General features: G+C 44.4%; 1 protein-coding gene across 1 annotated transcript in view; it reads right to left on the bottom strand.

Moving 5' to 3' along the window:
* Positions 1–19,658, bottom strand: part of NCOR2 (nuclear receptor corepressor 2) — a 545,866-nt gene extending 526,208 nt beyond the window's left edge. Inside the window, 1 exon segment of the mRNA XM_029571687.1 lies at positions 19,266–19,658. The gene's annotated coding sequence lies outside the window, so the exon portion shown is untranslated.
* Positions 19,659–20,953: the final 1,295 nt, after the last annotated feature.

A 20,953-nucleotide genomic window follows, 5' to 3' on the forward strand; every position in this document is an offset into this window, starting at 1 on the left:
ATAAATTAAAAAGGTAGTAGTAATAGTAACAATATACAAGTGAAAGTTAAGGTTTGCAGTTACAATAAAACAAGGTAGTAATATAACTTGGAGCAGAGAAAAGAAGCAGGGGTATTTAACTAGATACATATGATACATATATGCCTATCAATGCATTTGAGGTAATAACGAATTGCCCTAATGCTGTGGAGTTAGTGATTAGTCAAAGACTGATTAAGGTTCAGTTTACGTCAGGAAATGCTTTCATGAAAAGCCATGTTTTTAGTCTTTTCCTGATTAAGGATTTTCCTGATTAATTTAATATTATTAAATTTTAAGTTAAAAATTAAGAGAGCCTTCAAGCTTATGTTGTGTATGGAGTGAGGGTTCTTTTTTTTTCCCCACTTGGTCATAGCTGCCAAAATGCCTGTGGTTACCGGCCCCCTTTTCCTGAGCTCCTTGCCATAAGATCACGTATTCAACACATTTAATAAGTAGCTAAAGTCTTTACCTATTTAGCCAATCATTTGCTAAGCTAGATAGATGGGAAAGATCATGCCATACTGGGTCAGACCAAGGGTCCATCAAGCCCAGCATCCTGTTTCCAACAGTGGCCAAAACCAGGCCACAAGAACCTGGCAAGTACCCAAAAACTAAGTCTATTCCATGTTACAGTTGCTAGTACTGAGCATTGGATCATGGGCTGTGATTTAATGGCAATGGAAGAGTCTAGAGATAAAAGGTGGATAAGGGCCATGCGTTAGTTGGTATGTGAACTATTATTTGGCAATGCCGAGCAATTACCCAGCAAAGGGCTTGGGGGTTTGTCTACAATGTTAGGCTTTATACTGTATGCATTTTCATTTCATGGATGCTATGTTTACTGTCTGTTTTTATATGATTTTATGGGTGTTATTTTTGTGATCTGCTCTGAACATTTTTTATTTGGAGGCAGTGGAATACAAAATAGTTGCCCACCTAGAACTGAAGATAGTGATATTTAGTTATCAGAATTTCTAGCCTGCACTAATTTGTATTCCAGTACTGATGACGACTCCCTGCCAATCATAGAGACTTTCAGATGAATTCAAAAAAGTCATTACCTGCTGTGTGCAAAATGTCGTGTCCCCCCCCCCCAAGATATCCATCCCAGGGCCTGTATCTCCAGCCTCACATCTAGGGTGCCCCCTACAAACAACAAATTGATACAATTTGTACTAGTAGGGAACATGCCAAGCCATTCATGCCATTAGACACTGCCATCATGCAGAGGGAGCATGCCCAGAGAACGGGCAGGCCTTTGGGGACTGCTCTCAGAGCACTCCTTGTCGTGTAATTCATTTCTACTGGGTGGGGGGATACTCTCGCCGATAAGCTGTTTCTCCAGCTCAGGTTCTGTATGAAGTAAAGCCAGATAATCCTCTTAGGAATTCCCCCAAGTTCCAGCTTGAAGAGACAAGGAAAAAGAGCTTAAGGGTTGCCTGAAGTTAGAGATAAATAGAATTGCGTCTCTTCTTATTTAAGGTAAAACGACACACTTCCAAGCTGCAGTATTAGCAAGAGGGCCAGACGTACAAAAACGCCCTGCAGTACCTCTGGCCCTAAATTCTGAATATCAATCTGCTCCTTTCACGGCTGCTCTATGTTCTAAAAAGCTCTTTTTCCAATTCTTCAGCTGCCTGTACAATATTCAGAAATTTATATTTTTTTTTGGGGGGGGGGGGGGGGAGGGAAGAAGAGAGTGGAGGGCAGTAATTTTAACAATAAGTGATTCAGACAAAAAAAAAATCAAAACCAAAGAATTAGTCCATGCTGCCCTGCAGCTTAGTTAAAAAACCAGTGAAGAAATCCAAAAAGGTTTAGAAGAGATAGCCTGTGTTGCTATCTGTACAGCAACATGCAAGCACCCAGCTGATGGGCTAACTGAGGTCACTCTGTTTATCTACAAGCCGCTGATGTCTCAATAAGCCACGAGTGCTAGAACAAAGCTGCAAGCTAAGAGAAGGTACCACATTACACAAGAAAGTAAATATATGGATCCTGACTCACGCCTATGGCCGCGCTGTGCACGCAAACCCGTTTGCCTGTCATTTACAGTCCATTAGCTGCTTGGATTTCATACGGGTAAAGGGTGTGAGTGTGTAGAAAAGTAATAACCATTTCCAACCGGAATTATTTCATGCCCACTCCTCAATCAAACTTGTTTCTGGGGATCTGCACACTGTACATATTTTATAGAAGCCATTGCTAGTGGTGAATCCAGTGGCAGGCAGTGACGTTTATAGCAGGGGACTCAGTCTCACTCCCTCAGTCTGCTTTCTTCTCCTACACACGCTGCCTGTCCCCCCCCTCCCCCCAGTCTGCAGCAGCCTCAATCCTTCTCCCCTAGATTCAAGAGACACATGGAACCCATATGGCATTCGGTCTGTTGTAACACGTAATGGGCTTGGGCTTGGCCCTCAGGAAGCCTTGAATAAACAATTACAATACAGTAAACGTCCTATACCAAAAACAGCACTACTGCCGGCACTCAAACTGTAAATCTTTCCTATGAAAAAGCAACACTGCAAATATTAAAGGGGGCTCTAAGACACCAATATACCGCCTACTTAGAAAACTAAACAAGCCAGGCTGCCTAAAATACATGTACCTAAAAATATTGTACAAAAGCTTTTAACACAACGCAAATCCCTTCTTCAAACGTCAAATCAAAGACAGTCACATTTAAAAGACAGGTCCTATATTGTCTACTTACATAGCTCCAATAAAAGCTATCGCAGCCTGCCAAGAATACAGTTTACCCCAAGAGACTAATTTACCATTTCAACACAACACTAACTCCCTGGACTCAACAGCATCAACTCTACCCAGGAAAGACCCAGGGCCGGTCTGGCGGTAAGAGCTACAAGACTGGCCCCGCAGCAGCAGGAGATGACGTTTGGATAAACGCGACTCCTGCTGCCCACTGGGAGGGGGAGATTTAGCTAGATGTGATTCAGTTGATTGGATCGAGCAGGGTTTTGGTTTATCCCTGCCCGATGAGATATATACATTTGGGGGTGACGCTTGCCTATGGGCTGGGGATTCACAGACTCCCTTGAAGGCCTTGACCGCATGCCACTGGGTGGATCTGTTGACCTGTAGAGAAGTAAAAGTGGCTTCCCTGGAAGAAGTTCTTCGCTTTTTTTTTTTTTTTTTTTTTTTTTTTTTTTTAAGTCAGGGACCCCAACCCAAGAAGAATCTCAGTAGTTCTTCTATTATTTGTGTTGTAGACCAGCAAGAATACAGAGTACAATGGTTTCTTGGGAAGGAAATCAGGAACAATAATACATTTTTGGATCTGAAAACCAGACTTGCCTGGAGCTGTTGAGGATAGCCATGAGACCCCCCCCCCACCAATCAGACTGTCCAATACAAAATTACCTCCCCCCCCCCCCCGGTAACTGGATTTGCAAGAGGGAAGAGACACAAATAAATTACATCGCTTTGTAAAGTTTGTTTTTCAAAATTACACCATCAAAAATTCTTCAAATACATTTAAACCTGCTAACTTATGCACAGATTCTTTGGCGGGAGGGGGGAAATGTGGAGGCATATTTTATGAAAAACCAAAAATATGTACGTCAAGTCCAAAACCTCCCCAGGAACTCCTCTGCCAGGGAAATGTCTTAAAAGGACTCTCCCTGTGCTTCTCTCTATTTGCATTAAGACAATAAAAAAAAAAAAAAAAACACAGAAGAGAGGGTTCAAAGAGGTCTTGATGCCCACTACTTGTTATGTAAAACTAAGCAGCCGTTAATAGTAGGGTTTGGTCGTTCATATGATCGTGAGATGCTACAAATGTTAAGGTAGCACAAATAGATTGAATCTCGTATATTTCACCCATTACCAGCCACAGATTGCAATATCTCTGCCATTCTGCACTTGATTTTAACACGCTACCACTGTGGATCTCGGCACACAGTATTTTATTTCTTTACCAGGATTTACTGCCTTAGCTCTAGGCAGCAGAAAATGAAACGAACATTTGTAAAATTATCAAAAAAAGAAAGAAAAAACAGATAAAATATAAAAACAGAACAATAATAACTAGATTCATATGTTGCTTAGCTAAATAAACGCTTTTTCCGCTATGTGATCCAACCAGATAAGACATTCTCAAGACTATAGGACGTCCCTACAAATCACCGATCAAGCTGGGCTAGAAAGTTTCCCCTGAATAAATTAGCAAGAAGAAAAACAATATTTTGCCAAGAAAAATGGATTTGTGGTTCCTGTGGGACACCGGCAAACCAAGTTGTTGACCTCCCCTGCTAACTGCTATTTCCACACACTTGAGACAGAGCCTTCATCACAATGCAAGCGCGGTGGAGTAGTTCACAATCTTTTTATTTTAACAAATTTTTGTGTTGTGCTCATGTTAGCTTTTTCCCCCCCCAGTGAATCTGATTTGTTGCAGGTGTTCAAGCTGGACTACGACTGGACATAACTCGCCTGTATTTTAAGTCAGTTTGAAACCTGGTTGTGGCAGAATTATAGTTCTGCACATCTTACATATCTGATCTGACCTAGATCTACATACGGAAAGGTTTAATAAATTTAAACTATCAGAATTCATGAATTGGATGTGTTAATATTTATTGCACCCAAGGCCTTTTCCTGTGTCAATATTTTTCCTCCAGTTTTATGTATCATCCCTTGTTTGCTGTTATTATCAAGAGAAAGGTATAGAATGTACTCAAACATCTCACCTTGAGTAATTATAAACAAAATTCACTAAGTCAGATCTTCCTAGATTGTAAAATTTCTACAAAAAGTTTTAACAGCATCAAAAAGAAAAAAAAACCCCGACTAATCCAGCAATTTTTGTTCCATCCTCATAATACACCTATTTTCAATGGTCCTCTTATGGATATGTCCACTAGTGCACAACCAGGAAGGGATGTGCCATTTAAACACTAACACACCAATGACATTTGTTATTTCGGTTTGTCTCGTTTTCCATCGGAAATGACACAAAAAACAACAAAATGTTGTTATAAGTTATGTAGCTCCTGGCACCATTGCTCTACTGGTTAAAGTTTAAATTAGTTTAATATCTTATCATACCACGTTTCCATAAAATCAAAGTGATTTACAGCAAAACAATCATAATACATAAAAAAAAAAAAGAGTAGTACTGCACACTAATCATCAAATAATCCTATAAAGTATTACAATTATACAAATCAATAAAATGCAAAATTAAATTTAAAAAAACGCAAAGGTCCTGACCCCTTTCCACGAGTCCCCTTAGAATGCCAATGACCCTTTGGTCCTCACCCCCCCCCCCCCCCCCGCCCTCTCTCAACCAAGAAATGTCCATGAAGCTCTGCCCCTTTCCCAAATTGCTCACCCTCACTTCTAAAGTCTAAAATTGCTGCCCTCCCCAGCAACCTAGTTCCCTAACCACTCCCCCTTTTACCTGAAATCTTGGGCTCCCCAGTTGCTCCTCCCCCTGCTGGCATCGTCATTCCCAACCACCCTGGGGACCAGAAGACCCAAGCTGGCATCGGAACCAGGGACCTGCCACATGGCAGTGCAGAGCATTAGCCACCTGAGTCACTGAGCTAGCCAGAGTCATAGAGGGGCCGATGCAATATAGTGCACGCAGCCTGGCGCACAGCTTGATGCGCGTTTTGAATGCGCCAGAATAACTCCCGATGCAGTAATGTGGTTAGTGCGTCCAAACGGGTGTGCAGCTAATAGCGCTTACCACATGGAAATGCCACGTAGATGAGGCTATTAGTTATTAATCCCAATGCAAAAAAAAAAAATTGCCGTGTGCCCAACGCGCACTTTTGAACATTGAAACTTTTACGTCTACCCCGGAGCAGGTGTAAAGTCTTGCCATGCATCAAGGGCTCAACTTAAGAGCCAAAAAAAACTACTGCTTTTCTGTGGTTCCTCCTACTTAGTATCATCGCAGAAAGCAGCACCATGGAAAATTATAAAGGCTTGCCTGAAAAAAAAACAAAAAAAAAAACCCTGAATTCCTGGGCACACAATATACACACTCCAGGCCATGTATATTGTGCCGCTCAATTAGCAGCCACGGGATAAAACAGACGCTCGTATTGAGCATCCATTTCCCTAACCCTCAGCCACATCCTCTGGGTGCCCAATGCTAAAGACACGCTAGGGACGCACAATTTATCCCTAGCGCGTCCTTTTTAATGCAGCAGCTCATTAGCATGTTGCATCGCGCACCCCGGAGAGGTGGAAGGGCCGCGCTTATATTGCATCGGCCTGAGAACGTTAACCAATAGACACGGCAGCTAGCATGAACTGCATCTGTTATTCCTTCACCATTCTTGAAATGCTTCGGGAGGGCGTATTGCACTACTACTTCTGCAACTCCATAAGAGGCCATATTAATTAATAAATCTACATGTTGCTAACCTCGGAAATAGCAAGACCTGCTGCAGTGCAGTGGGGGCGAGCAGCTCACAGCGGTCTCAAACCTGAAAAAATCCTAAGCCACATACCTGGAGATAGTCAGCCTGGGGCATTATTTTGTTCCCCCGCAAGCTACGAAAAAGCTGTGCAGGTTGGATTGGGGGAACATTTGCCTCTGTTCACAATAGATCTACCTCTATGCATTCCTTTTCTTCAAAACTTTTCACAGAACTGAGGAGAAATTCCTTAACGGCCCTTTCAGGGCCCTGACCCAACTGGAAGCCATGCTATACCGGATCACGCACTCTACTGTGGTTACTATACCCTAACTTTTGAGCAAATGCGGATGCCAAACCCCAGCAACGTCAGACAGTATCTCTCTACTAAATTCTGAGCACAGTGGCGGAGTACCTAAAATCTCTGGCATGCCTTAGACAGCCACCACACGAACCGTGGTGACCAAGTCAACCGCCTGATCTGACTATGCCATTTAGAATCAATAGGAGAACACACAAGTCAACGATGGGTGCCCTACCCAATACTGCTACAAGTGGCAATGACTAAGCTTGAAAAGAAAGAGAGCAAAGAGACACGTCAATGAACATCATAACAGGATGAAGACAGCCACTGAAATTAAAAAGGAAAAAAAAAAAAAGACTTTTCTGGTGAGGGCCAGATAGGAAAAGAATGAAAATGGGAAGAAAGCATGGCCGGAGAAGCAAGAAACCTAGCATGTTCTTGACTCATGAGACTGAGCAACCACACCTCTACGTGTGTTATAAAAGGAGGTTTGCTCATGAATAAAAAGAAGCCACAAAGGGGGAAGTGAGGGAGGCAGAGTCTTTTCACATCCTAATAGCAAAGAAGGATAGAAAGAACTTTCACTTTCAGACGAGGGCCTATTGGTGTCCAGGCAGTGCTCATTCTGTAAAGTGCTATGCTGTGGATTCAGAAGGCGTAAGCTAGCTGAGCGCATCCCAGCTCGGGCGGTGGCGTTTGTTCTAGCCTCCCAAGCAAAGCAGTCACCAGGGACGTCAGGTACACTTGCTTCTTTTCTCTTATATCAGAGTAAATCCTCAGGCAGCAGAGGACAGCAGCACTTGTCAGCCAGTCATGAAGGAGGACAGGGCATGACCCCTGATTGAGGAAGAAGTGACAGAAACCCCAGCTCCAGTGTTCGGTCACAATGACACCCAGGAGGAACGTTTGGCTAAAAGCCCACATGCTCTTCCACAACCTTGATATTCCAGGAAATGGAGGGCATTTTTAGGTTGGGGGAGGAAAGTATCCACGTGGTTTGCTATTTTTCAAAAATCTAATCAGGCCGATGCAATATTGTGCGCTCAGCAGAGGACACTGTTTTACATGCGCTTGGACGCGCTTCCAAAACCCCTCACGCAATAAGGGGAATAGCGAGTCCAAAATGCATGTACAAAGCAACGCGTAGGTAATAGAGCTCATCACATGTGAATTAATAATAATAAAGAGGCACGCCAGATGCACAAACTTTTGCTCTCAAAAAGTAACACCTGCCCCGAAGCATACATTAATTCTTGAGGAGCCCCTAAAGTTAACAGAAAAGCAGAAAAATACTGCTTTTCTGTAGTTCCTCTGGCTTAATATCATGGTGATATTAAGTCGGAGGAAATGAAAAAAAGAACGGGGAAAAAAAAAAAAAAGTCACCTGCAGCCAGGTTAGGAAAATTGATGCTCAATTAACGAGCATCCGTTTTCCTAACCTGCACTGAGAGCCACCTCTCCTGGGTGTCTGTGCCTCCCTATCGCCTCCTGGGCATCAATTTCCCCTAGAGCCTCCTTACTGCGGCAGCCCATTTAAAATCAGGGCCCTGGGAGAGGTGGATCACGAGTGCCCGTTTTATGCGCATAGATACTGCATCGGCCTGAAAGTGCGTGATTTTCCATGAAAAAAAAAAAAAAAGAGTGCCTGTATAGGGACAGTAACTTTCAAACTAGCACGCAGGCACAGTTTGTTGTGTGTTTGTGTTGGCGCACGCCCAGATACGCAGCTATTTTATGCACGCAAGTTATAAAATAGCCTGGCTCACCCAAGGCTTACCTATGTCCGTGTCGGGCCAGCCCTGGCTAGGCCACCACCCATCTGGTTCACCTAATGCTTCCGCCGGCCTCCCAGGTTCCCGGTGACCGGTCAGCGACAGAGAGAGATGCAGTTGAACGCACCTCTGCACCATCAGCACCCCCCATTCTTCCTTAACGTTTGGAAGCCCTGTAGATCAATGAAGAATTTGCTTTGTGGCCTGGAAACTGGATGAACCAGCCTTTTTAAATATAACTGACTTTTATAATGAATTCAAAACGCTGTTCACTCCTTCTCCTTCACTACAATAAGAGCTACAAAACCATCATAACACTGAAATCTTGTCTGTGAGCAAGCGGGCACTGCTGCTTTAAGTAGAGCCACACCTTCCTCCTCGCTCTGCAACACTGGCACTGTACTCCAAAGAGAGGATTTCACGATTCCGTGCACTAGTGTGCTTCCACCCAGGGTGTGAAGCACCCAGCTTCCCTCCTGCCAGCAAGTTCCTACGGGCATCCAGACGGACCCCAGGGGCCAGCGGATCTCTAGCCACAAGCACGGAAGGCATCGCAGATGCAGGCTAAGAGCCCACAGGGTTGGCAGGGATAAAAGATGGGAAAATTCATCCAGCTGGATGCCCAAGGTACTGGGTTTCCAAGAAACCTTTCATGGCAACTTAAATGTGCCAGAAAGCGTGTTTACAAAAATGATGCTCATGCAGAGCTAATGAGGTGATGGCGATTTGGGTTTTCAGCACAAAGCTGCATTTTCCAAGCTAAGGAAAGAAATCTTGAGTGGAAGTTATCTCCCCCTTCCCACAGCCCTGGTACGCTGCAGGAGGTCGGCTTTTGGCACTGCCTGGATAATTTTATTTAGACTATAAACTGAGCAAGTTAAGCATGCAGTTTGCCTGCGGATAAAGCTTGCAGGCACCCATGGATCAAAATCCCGAGTTGCTGATGCGAAAATGAGGGGAAAAACCTTCCAGTCATTTCTACTCCTCCAACCAGGGGGAGGATACAGTTTTAACTGTTGAAAATAAAACAAAAAGGGTGCTCATGAATCTGGAAGTTTAAAAAAGTAACATAAGTTCCATTATAACCTATGCAATCTTTGCATTTCCCCCTCCCCTTCCAATTTGTCCCACCATCATCTAGGGATGCAGTGTTTTAAAAAACACGAAAATAATGACATTTGCTGTTTTATGTCATTTCCCATCAAAAATGACAAAACCAAAAAAAAAAAACAATGAAATGTCATTCATTTAACATGCGCTAGAACAAACAGAAAATGCAAGTTTTTTCCGTGCATGCCCTTAACTAGGAGGCGTCCTAACTTCGACACTGCTCTTTGGCTGGCAGGGTTGCCAGAGGCGTGGCAGCCATCTTTCCCTTCCTCTCTGGGCCTCTGCAGCACGCGTGAACCCTATCGGTCCAGTCGGGATAGGACACACAAGCTCAGGCCTCCCCTGGCACAGTGCACAGCACCTCTGCTGAAGCCATAAGCCGGTTGACCTGACTTTTGTTAAAGAAAAATACAACCACCCTATATACGGAGATTAATGTATGCCTTGGACCCAGCATCTTTGAAGCAGGCAGGCAGGCCATGGCAACTGTCAGTCACAAGAACCAGCAGATATTTTCCAAGGAGTTTCAGGAGCCAGCTGTAATCTCGTGAAGCAGTTGCTGTAAACCCGGTCCTCGAGGAGCAGGCACCTAGCCAGGCTGGCTGCCAGGATATCCACGAGATACATTTGGATATAAATGGAGACGGCACGCGCAAACGTGGATACCGTGAAAACCAGACCCGCTGGGTGGTCCTGAGAGACCAAGCTGAGAAGCACTGCTGTTACCACAGCAGAGGATGGCAGGAAACGACCAAGCTGGCCCAGCCAGTCTGCCCAGCTGCAGTTCTTCCACTTGAGGTGGATGTGCAGACAGACAAATTCCTATACTCTGCTCTCCATCCCCTAATGCCTTTTTACCTGAACTTTCACCCCCTTTCCTACCCCTGCCCTCCATTATCGGGTCCCAACTGTGCCCAGAATCTGCGAGTCCTGGCTTCCACCACTTCCACTGCTAGGGCCATTTCAGGTCTTGGATTTCGTAAGAATCATAGAGGAAAAGGACATCAACCGTATCTCCTTTATGTGTCTTATTGCCAAGTTTTGTAATAATCCACACAGCTGCTAAAGCATGGAAAAGCCGCTGTCCAAAACATCCAGCCTCCCCATGCTCTCTAAAGTCTGAGTTCCAAGCCGGTCACTCCATGCAGGTGACACCCAGAGATCTTAAGATCCGGCACTTCCTTGCTGGGCTCTTTCAACAGATCAGCAAACGAGCTAACCAGAGAGGCCCCTTCTCCAGATAAGGATATGTTGGGTCCAGTGGACTTTCCCTGCAATGCCTTCCTGGGTTGCCAGAGACCCCATCTTCTTTTTTTTTACTGGGATTCTTTGCAGGCCATGATGCCCGTCGATCGGATCAAGTAATCCACAATACGGTGGTAGGTGCTGGGGGCATCTGAAGGGATGTGTTGCAAAGCCAAAAGTTCATGCACTACCACATCAGCAGGTCTCCTTCACAAGCTGATGCTTGCTCACGGCGGACAGTCTGAAAACCAGCCATCCTTGTAGCCCTGGAGGTGGCCGTCCCTCTAACTCTCGCATCGTTGGATAATTCTTCCATCGTAAAATAAAAAGTTGTATTGCAACCTACGAAGCCTCCGGTTTTCTCCAGGGTCAGTGGGTGTGGGTTCTCTCTCCGCGCGCACACACACACACACACACACTTCAGTCCTCTTCTCCCATGAGTCAGGCTCATGAATCATCCTACCAAGTAATTCTAGGTTTGGGGGGATAATTCATCCATAACAGCAGCTGAAGTACCCGGTATCAGGCAAGGCAGAAAACAGAGATTAAAAGTAGACACATAGCCATGACTCTGACAATGCTGCTACAGTATTCTGGATTACTTTCTTCTATGCTATGAAGGACAGCTAAAAACTGTTCCTTTTTCTTAAATTGCAGGCAAACTGTTAAAAACAAACTGAATCCCCGCATTATGGCATTCATGTTTACAGCAATTGCAGTTATTTTCATGACATCTTTAATGTATTTTTCTTTGCATGCTATTCACTATATTGCATGTATAAGCCACCTCGGACATTCTGATAAAGGTCCAGATAGGTGGTATAAAAAAAAAAAAAGTTTTTGCAAAACAAACAACTTTTTAACACAAAGGCCAGGCTGATGGCACGGTCGCAGTGCTGGGCACTGCTATTTGGAAGGATTTGAGTTCTGATTCCCGGATGAGGTCTTCTGCTCCCCAAGTCAACCGGGGTTGCAGATGCTTCCGAGGCAGCGTTCACAGAGGAAGTCATGGCAACTGGGCAAAGGAGACATCTGATGACCATTGCAGAAGGAGCCCTGGTGTGTGGCCCTCGGCGGAGGGATGTGCCTGCCATGATTGTAGTTAGGTTGAGGAGAAATAACACGGGGGGGGGGGGGGGGGGGGGGGGAGAGAAACACTAGGTACCTGCATGAAAATAACTAAAGCCACTCCGTAGCCGTTCACCTCTCCTGAAGCAGGATAACCCTACACAGGTGGCAGAGCACAGGGCTATTGAAGGTTTTCGGATATTTACCAATATAACAAAGTGTACAGAAGATGTGGTACAACCGGATCCTCCTCACCTCCTCGTGCCTTAGTCTGCAGGTCCCTGGCCATAAGAAAAACAAAAGTTGTAAAACATCAAATGCCAAAAATGTGAGCATCTAAATCTAAGGACCCCTTTGAGCCCTCCCCCTCTCCATTAGCCCATCCAGTTTTGCCTGAATGGTGAAAAGCAGCAGCAGAGTTTAGCATGATGCACCAGTTTCTGATCTGGAGGGCAGAGCAAGGCTTCCTAAGTCGGGGTGCATGACACCCACAGTGGCTAAGCAGGAAAAACAAGATCGGCAAGGTGCACTCATAAGAACTCAACATCTGCCACACTGAGTCAGACCAAAGCTCCATCAAGCCCAATATCCTATTTCCTACAGTGGCCAATCCAAGTCTCAAGTACCTGGCAAGTAACCAAGCATTAAATAGATCCCATGTTACTAATGCCAGCAACAAGCAGTGGCTATTCCCTATTGATTAATAGCAGTTAATGGCCTTATCCAGGAATTTATCCAAACCTGTTTTAAACCCAGCTACACTAACTGCCTTAACCACAATGTATTCCAGAGCTTAACTGTGTTAAGTGAAAAATAATTTTCTCTGGCTTGTTTTAAATGTGCTACTTGCTAACTTCATGGTATGCTCCCTAGTCCTTGTATTATCAGAAAGAGTAAATCATCCTTTCATAATTTTGTAGATCTCTATCATATCCCCCCTTAGCTGTCTCGTTTCCAAGCTGAACCGTCCTAACCATGCCCTTTACCATTTTAGTCACCCTTCTCTGTACTTTCTCTAACAAAACTATATCTTTTTTGAGATGCAGCAACTAGAACTGCACATAGTACTCTAGGTGTGGTCTCACCATGAAGCGATAGAGGCATTATGACATTCTCCATTTTGTTCACCATTCCCTTCCAAATAATTCCTAATATTCTGTTTGCTTTTTTGACTGCCACAGCACACTGAGCCGACGATTTCAATGTATTATCCACTATGATGCCTAGATCTCTTTCTTGGGTGGTAGCTCCTAATATGGAACCTAACATCGTGTAACTATAGCATGGATTATTTTTCCCTATATGCAACACCTTGCACTTGTCCACGTTAAATTTCATCTGCCATATGGATGCCCAATCTTACAGACTCGCACATCCTGCATTTTATCACAATCCACTTGTGATTTAACTACTCTGAATAAATTTTGTATCATCTGCAAATTTGATCACCTCACTCATCGTATTCCTTTCCAGATCATTTATAAATATTAAAAAGCACCAGTCACATTTAAATTTGTAATATTAGTCTGTAAAGCTGTTATTGCTTGCCATAGCATTTCTAGGGAAACCTGTTTGGGAGGTGACAATGTATAAGTAGGAGTTGAGGACAAAACATTTTGCACAATTGTTTCTTGTCTGTCAAAGTTCCCAATATCGGAAGAGGAAATAAGTTCTCCAGCAATTTTAGATCTCCCGTCGGGAATATTAAGGAGATGCAAAATGTGATATTAAATATAAATCCATTGGTTACTAGCAATAGTTTAACATTAGTAAGAGTTGAAGAAGAATTAAAAATCGGTAAAAAATGTACAGGCCAGTATCATCAAAGGTGAAAATTATATAGCTAAAAAAGTGGAGTCTTTGGAAAATGAAGTAAGATATTTAAATCTTAGGATAATAAATTTTCCCAAGTGTAAATTAATCTCATCAAGAGAACAATTAAAAAATTACTTTTTGAATGTTCTTTCTTTATCATCTGAAGATTTACCTTCTATTGCTAAAGCTTATTTTATAGCACAGAGTAGCCAAAATGGAAATATAAATCAAGATCAGCAGGAGTTAACTTTAAATGTCACAGAATTAATTGAGACATCTCTTAGTGCCCAAGTGGAGAAAAGGGGTACCCCTTGTGGTTAAATTTTCTCGGTCCGAGGACAGAGATAAAATTCTTAAGGTTTATATGTTAAATAGGACTTCGCTCTACCTGGGCCAGAGAATCTGGATTTATCCAGACATAGCAAGGGATACCCAAGTCAGGCGGAAAAAATTTATTACTTTAGCAAATATTGCTAAAACTTATGGGAACGAACTGTAATAAGGTTTCCTTGTAAATGTGTGATGTGGGTGAAGGAAAAAAAATATATTTATTATGAACCTTCTGATTTGGAAAAATTCTTAGAAGGGCAAAGGGCCCGAGGTGATGAGGAAAGTAATGTTAGCCAGCAATAACTGTTTGGTTTAGTCAATTAGCCTGACATGTTTCTGTTATTATACGATTGTACTAATTTTTCCTTAGAATTTATGCTCATTAACAGTTCCCCAATATTGTTTGGTAATTGGAAAGGGGAGATTCGTTTTACGTAATGTTAAATTTGAGTTGTTGGGAAGTTATCAGAATTATGTTAACCCCTTTCCTCGAAAATAATTTCATTGTATGGAATTATAACAAATGTTTTGATTTTATTTTGTGAATTAAAATCAGAAATAAAGAATAAAAAAAAAAAAAAAGCACCAGTCCTAGTACAGATCCCTGAGGCACTCCACTGTTTACATTTTTCCACTGTGAAAACTGACCATTTAATCCTACTCTCTGTTCCTGTCTTTTAATCAGTTTGTAATCCACAAAAGGATATCACTTCCTATCCCATGACGATTTAGTTTTCTTAGAAGCCTCTCATGAGGAACTTTGTCAAACGCCTCCTGAAAATCCAAATATACTACATCTACCGGTTCACCTTTATCCACATGTTTATTAACCCCTTCAAAAAAATGAAGATTTGTTAGGCAAGCCTTCCCTTGGGTAAATCCATGCTGGCTGTGTCCCATTAAAACATGTGTATCTATATATTCTGTGTTTTTATTCTTTATAAGAGTTTTCATGATTTTTCCCAATCACTGAAGTCAGGCTCACTGGTCTATAGTTACCCAGATCACCCCTGGAGCCCTTTTTAAATATTGGGGCTACATTGGCCACCCTCCAGTCTTCAGGTACAATGGATGATTTTAAAGATAGGTTACAAGTTACTTGTAACAGGTCTGAAATTTCATTTTTGAGTTCTGTCAGAACCCTAGGGTTTATATTATCTGGCCCGGGTGATTTGCTATGCCATGGATTACACACAATTTCCAAAGGCATTCATGACCACCAGCAGTTATTTCCAAGGGACCTAAATGTACTCATCAGGTACCTCTGTTGCTGACCCTCCCACAAATCGTTTTAAGGGTAGTTGATTGTCTGGAGAACAGGGCAAATGTAGTTTTCCCTAATTCCCCCTCCCCCACCCTTCCCTGGTGCAGTCGTCTTTCCCCCTTCATCCACTCTCCTTGGTGTGGAATGTACTGTGAAGGTTGGATGGGTAGGAAGACCATGGCTTCATGCTGGAGAATATAAGCGTGCGTTTATACATTTCTCCATCTTTGTATGTGATGCATTTGGGAGTGTGGGTGTCCCTCTCTTTATTTTGGGGATGGTGTGTGCACTGGGGAGTAAGCGTACAGATGGCGTGGGTAAGGGTATACGTAGAGGATGTATAAGGATACATTTGTGTGGTGGGTTTGGGGGGTTTTTTTTCAGGATTCATGGGTGTGCATGTGCACTCCAGCTGTTCTATACCAGTTTTAATCTGCTTTTGCATGAAAACCTATATATATATAAAACTTTTATATTACCTGTGTAATTTTCTGCAGCCTGGAAATTTACATATCTAAATGTCCTCACATGTGCAGATGAAAAGCTACAGAATGGCAAACCGTCAGGTACACGAGGCCTTCCTACAGCAGGTACATGATGGCTCTCAATGGAGTTTATCATTGCAATACTTAAAATTCCCAACTACTGTTTGGCTTGACTTGAGGACCCACAGGACCCGCTCTCAGTTTTGAGAATAACTGCTTGGGGCAGGATCTCAAGTTCAATGCTTCTAGCTCGTACGCTGCCACATACACTAACGTGCATCATAATAGGAAAACCCTAGACAGCAGCTATCTAAGAACCGGTTCACTTAAGGTCACAAAATGTGTACACAGATTACAAGAGAAGGCTTTATAAAACCAACCCGGTGATGACAGATAGGAAAGGGAGTATCGTTTATTATTCAACAGCTGACAGCTGTATTATAATTTTATACGGTCCCATCAATCATATTGATCGCCAAAACCAAAGTAACTTATTTAGAGTTGAACACACTGCTGTCCTGATGTGGCACCAGACTCGTACAATGACAGCGGAAAGGTAAACCAACGACCAGTGCATGCCTACTGACTTTACTCAAACAGGGCTACCTTCAGGAGGCATTAAGGAGAAAAATGTTTAAAACCTGGCCCTTCTGAACCACAGAAACTTCAGTGTGACAAAAATTAAAAAAAAAAAAAAACCCTTCAGTGTCAACATAGAACGTTGAGGTCAACATCATGGGAATGGGATATGTTTATCCTACTATAAGCTCTAGGCTTCCCTAGTGTTGCCCACACCCTCAAGCGAAGGGGAGCCACAGCACAAGAGTACGAGCAGTTAAGCTGACCTGCGACCAGCATGACGCCACCCTTTGTAGAGGCCCCTGCCCTCGACAACTTGGCAGCAAGGAGGACTAAACACTTGTAAAAAAAAAAAAAAGGCACTTAAGCATTATAGTTAAAAAGGAGCAATGTATAAACCGGCTCTGGAAGTCATCGGTGACACGGGATGGAAGACTAATGCACACCAACACAGGAAGGTGCGCGGGACTCTGTGGTGCTCAGCATCATGACTGCCATTTACAGCCTCTGTCAACTGGCTACAAGAGATTACACTTGCAAAAGAAGGAGCCGGCAGCCCTGTCAGATACAGCAGATTTAGTATCTGAAGAGATAAATATCTTAGCATGTTGGGGCTCACGCTTTCACATGCCCATGGGTGGCATGGACACCGCAACCACAGGAACAAGCAGCCGCTGGCATGTACAATTAGAAGCCTTAACCATTGGGGGGGGGGGGGGGGGAGAGTGGTTTTTTGGGGGTTTTTTTTTACCAGTCAAGTGTTTTTGCAGCAGGAGCTCACAGAGATATAAACATTTAACCTAGGAGCAAGAAGCCAAGCCTTCTCCAGCACAGGAGAGCAGAAACAACACTTCCCTGGAGCTGCGAAAAGGGCAGCAGAAGCAGGTTTTAGAAACGTACAAGCTGCTCAGGGGAGAGAGAGAGTGAGAGATTTCATATCGACCCCTGACCATTTCAAAAAAGCAATGCATTTGGTCCTGGCCACAAATTACCAGTTTCCATCAACTCAAGTAAAATCCTGATAATTTTAAATGATTACAGCAATAAAGAGTGGGGTTGCTTTTTCTCTCAAGCAGGGAACGTTGGACAAAGCACACACACGTCTAGAGTGAAAATTAAAGCCCTATTTTCAAAATCTGACGGCTGAGAGAGGAACATGCATGCTCCTGAGAGCAGCAAAGCGGCCATGTGCTTCCTTGCATTACCACAAAAGGATAAAGTACCTGTCAGAGCCTCCCACAGTAAACGCACAGCAGAACCAGCCCCAACTTTGGGGAATGGTTAAAGGAACCCAGTCTGACAAGGGCCTTTTCCTTCTGCCTCCCACCAAACTAACGAGATCTACAGCTCCTCCCCTCCCCCTTTATTTCTTGATGGTAATTAGTATTTAAGTCGCTAAAGCCACTCTTTACTGTAGCTAAAATGTGTGCTTTGTATCTAGCAGGCCTTTCACACATCTTATAATGGATGTCTTAGAGCTCTCAGTAATTATGTGATTACCAAAATTGGACAGGCGTATAAGGGTAGATAGCATCCTGCATTTGAAAAGGCCAGTTCTCATTTTAGTTAATAAATGACCCTTTTTTCATTCTGTCATGTGAAAAAAAAAAAAAATTAAATCTGGTGTATTTTAATGGGATTTTACAATGATGACCCTCATGTCCACCAAGTTTTAAAAAGTCCCTAACATTTGAGAATCCACGTGGATGCGTGATCACATGCATACTGGACAGTATTTGTGTGCGCATGCACAGTCAGGCTGCGTGTGACAGCATGCGTGGCACGCAAGACCCCGTGAGTGATGCAGAACACGTGGCGGGCACGATTCTGTGTATGCAGTTCTGTTTCTGTGGTACATGCATGTATGCATGATCCTGAGATAGATATATATATATATATATATATCTAACACATGGCATGCACGATTCTGCACATGTGACAACACCTGGCTTGCAAGATTCCTCGTGCGTGGGCTCGAAATTAAGCACAGGCAACTGTCTAGAGCCCCAAATTTTGAAGGGATCAAATGCCTACAGAAGAGCCTGTGCCTGCTTACTTCAGAGCTTCAAAAAGGGTGCCACATTGGCACGCTGCCTATGGGCACTAAGATCTTAAATCTGGCCCTGTGTATGCAAGACTGTGCGTGTGATACAAAATGTGTGGCACGTATGAGTCCGTGTACAGAACATGTGGCATACAAGATTCCGGGCGCCAGATACTAAATGAGTGGCTCACGTTCGTTTCTCCACTCCCCCAAGCTCGCAGGGTGCCACCTTCCCAATAGGCCTTCCCAGAGGCAGGAGAGCAGCGATTGTGCCACCGGGATACTACCGTGGACGGGTGCCAAGCTCTGCCCCTGCCAAGTCTCTCTCAGTTCACACAGGCTGCCCATTGGCAAAACTGTAACAGGCACCCCCCCTCCTCCCTCGGTCAGACATTGCATTGTGTCCTGACAGACTTAGAAACGAGAGGAGGGCAGGCAGCACTTTTGCTGGCAGCAGAGCAGGACTTTCTGGTTCCGAGTTAGGCAGGCGGCAGAGCAGCTGATCCTGGAAATCACACCCAGGGCTTCGTCTAGACGGGGTGAGCCCGATCTCGTCTGCTCTCCGTCCCAGCCTCCCCCCCCCCCCCCCTAATTACCCTCCTAAATTACGATCTCGCACTCCCCCTCCTGAGCCCCGGCGGATCCTTTCTGCCCTGCAAAAGGAACGAAAAATACAAAATAATCACCACCAGCACCACCTGCCCCCCTCCACCACAAATACGTCCAAGAGGCGCTAGCGTTTGGCTGCAGAATTATTCCTATTATTGGTTTCTGTGCCCGGAAAGATCGACAAACAATCCGCAAAGAAAAAAAACAGCCGCCGGCAGCTTCCTTACCTCGGAAAGCGAAGAGCAGCGGCTCCCTTGCCATCGGGGGGGGGCTTTCGACTTAATCCGAAGCCAACAGCCGGGGATACGGGAAAGTGCCGGGCGAGGAGAGCCAGATCTCCCCGCACGGGGGTGGGGGGGGCCGGGGAGCGCTGCCCGGAATCCTAAGCTCCGCCGCCCACCGCCGCCTCCAGCCCCGGCTTCTCCTCGCTGCCTGCGCCGCTCCCCCGCTCTGAGCCCTGAGGAAGCCGCCGCAAGTTTGCGCTCATGCTTCGCTCTTGGGGGGGGAGGGGTGTCTCTCTCTCTCGCGCGCTCTCTTCTCCTCCTCGCCCTCCTCCTCCTCCGCCGCTCCTCCTGCGATTCTGAAAGAGATCGGCAGCAGCGCTCCAGCTCCCGGCGCGGCTTCCACCACACAGATCCGCTCCCTCCCCCTCTGCCGGCTTCTTAAAGGGGCCGCCGCGCCCCGGCCGGGAGACCTGCCGCTGCTGACTTCCGTCCTAAGATGTCCCTTCAGCGAAGCAAACTATTCGCTGGCCCTTGGCAAGGATCGCATTAATATCTAAATCCCCGCTTGCATTTGGCAGGGTCACCCCTGTGTGCCAGTGCTTGTGCGGACAGCACGCTTGCAGCACTGCCTGCTGTCACCTCTCTCGTTTATTCATGCACTATATCACACGCCTTTTTGAATAGGCGTGTAATAAATGCAGGCGATATTAGATTAGCAGATTATAGCATATTAGAATAGCAGCAGACCAGCAAAAGTAGTTTGCAGCTTCGCAATAAATTTAAAAAAAAAAAGACGTTTAACAAATTAAAATAGCAGCAAAAAAAAATCACATTAGGATAATTTAAAGGTGCTCCACAAGGGCTAACTTTAAATAGATAATACTGATTAAGGTTTACCAGCAGCCCACGAGAATACGTGTGACTATAACTAAAAAATAAATAGCACCCTGGCAAAACATGAGTCTTTAGCAGCACGTTTAAGCCACTTCGGATGATGCTGGCAGTTTCCTGTAGTCTCCATAGTCATTTTAGCAGCTTCGAGTTGGGTATTAAAGGCCTGACAGAAGAGCCAGGCTTTTATTTGCCTCCTGAAAGTGGAATAATCATATATATTTTGTCAGAGCTCTTCTAGGAAGGAGATCCAAACTGCAGGGACTGATCCCCTGCTGGGGCTGTTGCCAGTGTCTGATTTTTGGATTTTTTTTATTTCCTGTAATGACAATTGACATTGTTGATTCTGAATGAAGAGTGTACTGGTTAGGAAGGCATATATAAGGATAGCTTTTTGCACAACCAGATAGGCCTATCTCCTCTGAGAGCCTGAATATCAGTGTCAAAAGATTTGAATTTCGTTCTCTACAGTATTGGTAACCAGTGTAGTTTGTGTAGGACCGATGTGATGTGCTTGTGCCGTTTACATCCTTTTATCAGTCCTGCAGCAGAGTTTTGTCTTATCTGGAGCTTGTGGAGGACCTGAGCTGTTTTAGGTACTTGCATGATGAGCTGCACTAATCCAACCGTCTGGTAACCCTGGCATGAATAGCTGTGAGCAGATTTGTCTTCACAAAGAGCGGGCACAGTCGTCGATAAGTTGCATAATTGCAACTTATCGACAACTGTGGCATAGGCCACGCGCCTATGCCACAGTCTATGCCACTGCCTATGCCTATGCCACAGCCTATGCCACTTGC

This window comes from Rhinatrema bivittatum, chromosome 11 (assembly GCF_901001135.1).
Source record: "Rhinatrema bivittatum chromosome 11, aRhiBiv1.1, whole genome shotgun sequence".
In the NCBI taxonomy this organism is placed as follows: domain Eukaryota; kingdom Metazoa; phylum Chordata; class Amphibia; order Gymnophiona; family Rhinatrematidae; genus Rhinatrema; species Rhinatrema bivittatum.